Source organism: Phascolarctos cinereus, unplaced genomic scaffold, assembly GCF_003287225.1.
Source record: "Phascolarctos cinereus isolate Bilbo 61053 unplaced genomic scaffold, phaCin_HiC Scaffold_5;HRSCAF=322, whole genome shotgun sequence".
NCBI classification, from domain to species: domain Eukaryota; kingdom Metazoa; phylum Chordata; class Mammalia; order Diprotodontia; family Phascolarctidae; genus Phascolarctos; species Phascolarctos cinereus.
In genome coordinates, this window is record NW_027555958.1 from 8,867,771 (window position 1) to 8,875,211 (window position 7,441).

Consider the following 7,441-nt stretch of genomic DNA (forward strand, 5'->3'; position numbering starts at 1 on the left):
ACCTAGACCCTCATCCTCCACAGAGAACCTCTCCCAAGAGGAGCTCATGTGTGTCTTCATTTGATGCCTCGCTGGGTTTGGGGGGCCCCCAGATTATTGAACAGGGAATGGGGAGTGGAGGGTGGGGACGGCCATTTCTACGTTAGAAGGAAGATGAAGTCATGAAGCTGGTAATACTATGTCTCTCACGTTTTCATCTATTTGTAATAGAACCTAAGAATTCCATTGAATCTTAAATACCAGAGGGGCATTGCAGGTGTTAATCTAGGCATATGTATGGCTTGACCAATTGCGTCACCTCAGCAGACTCTATTGCCAGCCTAGGCAGGAACTTTCCATCAGAGCCGATGGTCTTGATGGAATGGAACAGCCAAGTAAAGGAGAAGCAGTAGAATGACGCTCAGCACCCCCACCCAATGATTTGCAAGTGTCCCACAGGATCATGCACCAGGGTGGGCTGCTATGGTAGCATTCCAGGGCCTTTTCCCTAAGAAAAGCCCTGTCAGACCAGATCAACGTGAGCTCTGCCTTGCTGGCCAAATGTCTCATCTCCTCCTGCTCCTCTTCCCTCTCCCCCTCTCCCTCTCTGCCCCTCTCCCTCCCCCTCTCCTGGACAACCTTCTTTGGGCCTTCCCTACCAAATGGCAATCCTTTCAGAAAACATTCTTCTAAAACACTGTGAACTGTGTGGCTTCCCAGTGAGCAGAGGGTCTCAGCTCAACTGAGCCAGGTTTCCTGAGTGAGGGCTCCAATCCAAAAGAATAGGTTACTTGGACCCTTTGTGCCCCTGACACAAGGTTTATGTTGTTAGTGCTATATCCTCTCTTTTCTGCCTACTAAAATCTAACCGTCTTTCAAAGACCTAGCTCAGGGCACCTCCTCTGGGAAGCCTTCCTATGCACTCCAGTCCATGCAGTCTCTTCTTAGAGAATCTTATATAGCCCTTTGGTGTTTCTTCCTTACCTTACATCTTTGCTTCCTCATTTCACTGTAAGAATCTTGTCTGTCCACCCAGCTATGAGTTCATGATGGGGAGGGGATCTCATCTTCTGTTTCCTTTGCGTTCTGCAAAACGTTTCTCACAGGGCTTTGTGCAGAATAAGCTAGTGATCAGTAAATGGATGTGGGCTTTATTTTTCTGTGGCCCGTGGGATTAGAATCCAGCCTCTGTGTTACTGCATTTCTGTGTCTTCTGTGAAGCCATGATTCCACGCATGCAGAGTGGATAGATGAGGTTGAGTTTTCCTGTACTTTTTTCCTTCCTTTTTTTTCTTATTACTCGTCACTTTCCAGATTTTATCCCTGTGCTTCAGTGGCCTTCTCCCTCCACCTCTGTGGGCCCCTTTTCCCTTCCAGAAGCCTCCATTCTGAGGAAGGGCCCTGACCAGCCATCCTTCATTCCCCAGACTTGGCCCCCATAATTTGCATCTTATGTCTGAAGGGATTTCCCACACCCATGAGATCATAAGTCTTTGATTGGGACATAAATCATGTCTTGCCTCATTTTAAGATCTTAATTGTCCTGTTATTAATCTTTTTTCAAAAATAAATTCATGATAGAATTGCTTAAAATTTCCATGATAAAGTTAACTTAATATCCCCCAACTCTGCATGAGAAAAGGTGGGAGAATGACATGATGGGTTACTAGTTCAACTTCTCATTTTGTTTGGGGTGGGAAATGCGGTGCCTGAATTTTTTCCAAATAAAGTTGTTTTTTTGCTGACCTTCATGATGAAATGCCAGTGGGGTAGGCTTTTCAGATTAGGAAACACCAAAGAACTCAACAGGGAACAGAAAGTTAGTCCACTAGGACTTGAGGGAAAAAGAAATATATTTGAAATCCTAATGATTTCCATTCTTGGCTGCATTTCTTTCCCACCTGCAGTCTAACGTCAGTTTCCTCCCAAATGGAGGCCGTGTCAATGATGGCCGTCTTACCAACGGCCATCATCAGCTCTTTGTGATGATGTGTGCAAACTCAGAGGCCCGGTGGCAACCACTAATTCGGTCATCTGTGATGTCAGTCTCCCCTGTGAGGACCATGTGCCCCTTAGAACTTCCTCCCCACATTATGGCATTCTCTACACTGTGCATCAGTTTCTTCCCAGGAGCTATACCTCACGAGAAGAGTGTCATAGTCATTTAAGATGGTGCTCTTCAAAGAACTGCCACATGTAAGAGCCCTAGGTCCTATTACTCTTATTGAATATAAAGAGTGTGTCCTGATTATTAGGGGAGTTTTTTCTCTAAAAGTCTATAGTTATTCTTTCCACACACATGGGTGTGGCAGAAATGGATCCTAGCTTTTCACTTAATAAAAGCCTTTTGAAGATTAAATTAGTGAGAGGTCAAATTTTTCCTGACCTTTGTACTCAATGAAAGTGCGATTCCTACTCCTTTGTTTTCTTTCTGACAGCTCTGTTCTGTTCTATAATTAAATTCTATCAGTAGTATTGCAGCAGAAGGATATGAGAGTCAGAAGACCTGGGTTCAGATCCCATCTCTGATGCTTCACATCTTTGTGAGCCTGGCAAATCATTTCACATCCCATGGCCTCTTTCCCCATCTGTAAAATGATTGGGCTCGATGGCCTTTGAAGTCCCTTCTATGATCACATGTGCCAGGCACTGGGCCAAGCATTGAACATACAGAAACAAAAGTGAACCAGAGGCCACCCTCAAGAAGTGCATAGCCCATGGTGGAAATCATCCCCTCTGTCCTTCCCCTTCTGCTCAAAAACATCTTGGGCTCCTTAGTTGTACTCTCTTGCCTTTGTCTGAATGCATGAGGAAATCAAATCCATTGGGACAGAGGTCCCCAAGGACAAATTCCAATCTTCAGAAAGCTAAGCCGGAATTACCTGTGGTCATTTTTAATCATTTGAAAGAAACTCATAAAGAAGATTTCAAAGCTCAGTAAACATCTTAATCCAAACAGAATGGGCCCCTGGAGTGTACGATAACTTCAGAGGCTGCAAGCCACCACAATGACCCCTTCCAAGGCAAGAATAGTAGAGGGAGGAGGAGTGCCTCAGTTACTCAGAACTGCCACAAAATTCATCAGAACACATTGATTTCCACAAATCTGTCCGCATGGAGGCAAGTAGGATTATCTCTATGCCTGTAAGGTAGAAGGACACAGACATTGCAAGATGTATCATGAGTGACCCAGTGACTCCCAGCTTCTTGAATATGCAAAGAGGTGATTTATCTAGGCCAAGAACATCAGGACTTACATAACGATCTGCACTCCCAACAGCACCAAAGTCCCAGGACTTTAAAGTGTGATTCCAGTAACAGATTTCAGCTGGCGCTTGAGGCCAGCCAGTTCCAGATGCTCAGGGCTTCTGAGATCCAAGCGGCACATGTGGGCTGCTCTTTGCTTGCTCGGCTTTGCTCTGGCATGACTTCTGATGGTCACATGAACTCTTTTCCCCAGTCAGGAGCACCAGGAGACATTTAGGACATTTCCATCATCCTTCTGGCTCCAATTTGGAACAAATCCAGGGAATTGTGCCTAAAGTTCATTGGGGAGCCATTTGGCTCAGCCTCTCCCAACATGGTTCTCATCCTGAAGGATCTTCAGTCTTTGCCTTATAATCTACAACTTATCCATCAATGACTAGGATCCAGAATTGAACAGGATCTTCAGTCTTTACCTTATTATCCACAACTTATCCATCAATGAGTAGGATCCAGAATTGAACAGGAAGAGATCAGGCTGAGTGGGCTTCAAGAAATTGCCTTTAATTCCAGAAACGAAGGCCCCTCTTCTTGATACCAATACTCTCCAAGTGTTGTCTTATGGCTGGAAATCATGGCATGCCAAGGGCCCTGGAGAACTGGAAACAAATAGCACAGAGAAGGCAAGGGAGAGGGTTAGGAGAGTGAGGGACAGGGCAAAGACTGGCTAAAGTAGGAAAGAAATCAAGAGCTTCAAAGGCGTGTGTGATCAGGAAAGCCAGGGCAAAGGATAATAGGTAGATATCCTGCTCAGGAGACACGGAAGGCGCAAATGAGTCATGATCTGTGATTCTCAGAGGAACATCTAAACGGAGGCACTCACAGACCCACTGGGCCACACACACCCCCTACCAAAGACTCCCATCACATGGTAGTAAGACCGTCGATGACAACTCTTCATACTTAGCTTCCTGCTCTTGGATTGGTCAGTCACAAGGCCTCTGCTCAGAGCTTTCCAGCTCGGTGGAGTCAGCCAGCTTTTGCTCTCCAGTGTCGCAGATTCCTGGGTAACCTCCATGCCAAGATGGTGGACTTTTCTAGATGCAACATAAATACTACATTCATCAACTGTTCATAAAAATCGAACTTGAAATTTTAACAAAATCCAGGAGGTAATTAGGATCTCAGAAGAATCTCTGACATTTGAAAGGCTTTGTGGTATAGAGGGAAGAGCACTGCATTCATGTTCATGATGTCTAGGTTTAAATCTCAGCTCTGAAATGTACAGGTGATGTGAATGGGGACAATTCACTTATCTCTCAGTCTCAGTTTTGTCATCTATAAAATGAAAATGATAGAATCATAGATTTCAAGCCAAGAAGGGACCTGAGAAAGTCATTTACTGAAGTCACCTCAGTTAACAAATGAGGATATGGAGAACCATTAAATTACTTACCAAGGTTTGAATTCCAATCCTCTCCTTCTAGAGGTAATCCAATTCCATTGGACCTATTGTTATATTGTCAATTTCACAGGGTTATTGTGAAAAAAGTGCTATAAGAATGTCAGGATTTTATTTGAGAATGTGAGGTTTGTGGCCAGGAGAGGCAACAGAAAGCTTTTTTTTCCTTGAAAAATTTTTTAAAATTATTTTTTAATATGTCACTTAACCCTGATTGCCTCAGTTTCCTCATCTGTCAAATGAACTAGAGAAAGAAATGGCAAACTACTCCAGCGTCTTTGCCAAAGAAACCCCACCTAGGATCTCACAAAGAGTCGGATGTGACTAAAAATTGACAGAACAATAATATTACTATGTACCAGCCACTATGCTAAGCACTTTATGAATGTTCTCTCATTTGATTTTTAACAACAATCCTGTGAGGTAGGTGCTATTATTATCACCATTTTCCAGTTGAGGAAAGTGAGGCAAACAAAGATTAAGTGACTTGCCTAAGGATCACACAGCTAGTAAATGTCAGAGGTTGGATTTGAACTCAGGTTTTTCGGCCTCTGGGCCCAGCACTCTATCTCCTGCATCGACGGAAAAAGGCTCAATTACAAAGGCAAAGTGTCAGCGATGGAACTTGAACCCAGATTCTCTGACTCCATGATTCCACATGAGTATAATCTAGCTAACTTGGGCATCTTGGAAGCTGCAGGCCAGTGATTCTCAAAGCACCAGATGGTCTGGAGTACAGGATTTTAAAATCTCATTCCTGCATAGAAAACACAACGGATGTTAGTAGAAATCAGAGTGGGCTCAGCTGTTCCACCATTGTCTGAGTATAATAATATACAGAAAATCTCCAAAGATTAAATGGCTTAGCTCAGTTCCCATCAGCTATCAAAATCTCTTGGCTACACTGGTCTCCAGTGAGCCCCTGCTTGGCATTGCAAGTAAAATAAACCTCTGTGTGGTTTGGCCAGCCAGTTCTGGATCAGAATTTTCCCATTTCTGGTCGTCCTCTCCCCAAAATAATATAGCTTTGTGGAAGAGCAAGGCCAACGAGCTCTGGGTGGACGCCACATTATAAAAACATCCTTTGGATTTATTTCCGCCATCTTTAAATCAAGCTGCCTTTGTGAGTCCAGACATCTGCTTGACACCTGACCTCCCTTACCCCTTGTCTTTCTGATGGCTTGGAAAATGATGCTGACTCATTTGATCTTTGGAGACTGTGCCAATCAGCTAATTCTTCTCTTATCAGATCATTTTGAGCAGCTGATTCCCTCCAGATGAACTTATCCTCCTCAACAAACTAGAGATGATGTCTCTGACCTTCTGTGTGCTGAGTTATTTCCCAGGTGCTGGACAGGGCCTACTTTTGTCTCAAGAAGGAGCTTGGGGGAGAGGTCAGGTAGGGGGCTAGAAAGATGGCGACTCCAGGGCCAGGTTTGGGGATGGGCGTCCTGGGAGCTACAGAATAGAGATAAACAGAGATAAGCAGGTCCCACCCAAATGTTGCTTTGTTGGGTTGCCAAGTATGTTCCGCTTCCCATCCCAGAAGGTCAGTTCATGGTTGAGTATTGACCGAGATGTTGGCCACAGAAAGTGCTCCGATGCCTGGTGAGTGCTGCCAAGCAGCATTTGAAGATGGATGGCTTGTCTGGGAAAAAGACCTAAGAAGGATGGCTGGGCCACCTTCGTAAAGCTGGGAGGACACCTTGTTATCGTGGGCAGGGAATGCTGCTACTCAACTGCCCACATCTGAAAGAACGAGGGGAGAGAGGAGACAGAGGCAGTGCACTGGTGCAGTGGAGAGAGCCCTGGGGATCTGTGTTCAAGGTCTGACCTCACTACTTACTAACCCAGGTGATCTTGGACAAGTTACCTCTCTGGGGCTCCAATGAGGGGGTTGGACTTAGATCAGCACCGTGGTCCCTTCCAGCTGGAAATGTAGACCCCCAGGAATTCTTGGGTAGGCATTTCAGGATTCCTCTAAGTAAACAAAGTCAGTCGACTATTAGCCAGCTTTCAGGAATGAGCAGTCGCTGATGGCCCAGCTCACCCCAAGTTCCAGCTGCCTTCCGGGCACTCTGACTCTGCCTTTACTCCATCAGTACATTTTAATATGGGAAAGTTAGCACAGACCCAGGGATAGAGGCCTGACCCAAGTCTAACTCTGGAGGCCCTGGGTTCAAATCCTGCTGCTGATCCCATACTGTCTGTGTGTGTGTCTGTGTGTGACCATGAACAGGCCACTCAATCTCTCACTGCTTCTGGCTAGTATTAAGACCAGAAGTTAAAGAGCAGATGCCTCTTCACTGGTGGAGGGAATTCCTCAGCAGGAGCGCCCAATGCCAATGAAATCTACACACACACACACACACACACACACACATATAAAATCTCCACACACACACACACACACACATATAAAATCTCCACACACACACACACACACACGTGTATATGTTGTTTCCCCCAGTAAAATGTAAGGTCAGTTTCATTTTGTATGCCTGGCATCTAATACAATGCCTGACACATAGTAGCCATTTAACAAATGTTAGTTGAAAGAAAAGAAGGAAGGAAGGGTAGGAGGATGGGAGGAGGGGGGGAGGAGGGAGAGAGGAAGAAAGGGAGGGAGGGAAGAGGGAGGAGGTAGAGATGGAAGGAAGGAAGGGAGGTGTGAGGGAAGAGGGAGGGAGGAGGGGAGGAAGGAAGGGAGGGGGAGGGAAGAGGGAGGGAGGAAGGGAGGAGGGAGAAAGGAAAGAAGAAAGGGAGGGAGGAAGGAAGGAAGGGAGGGAGGGAAGG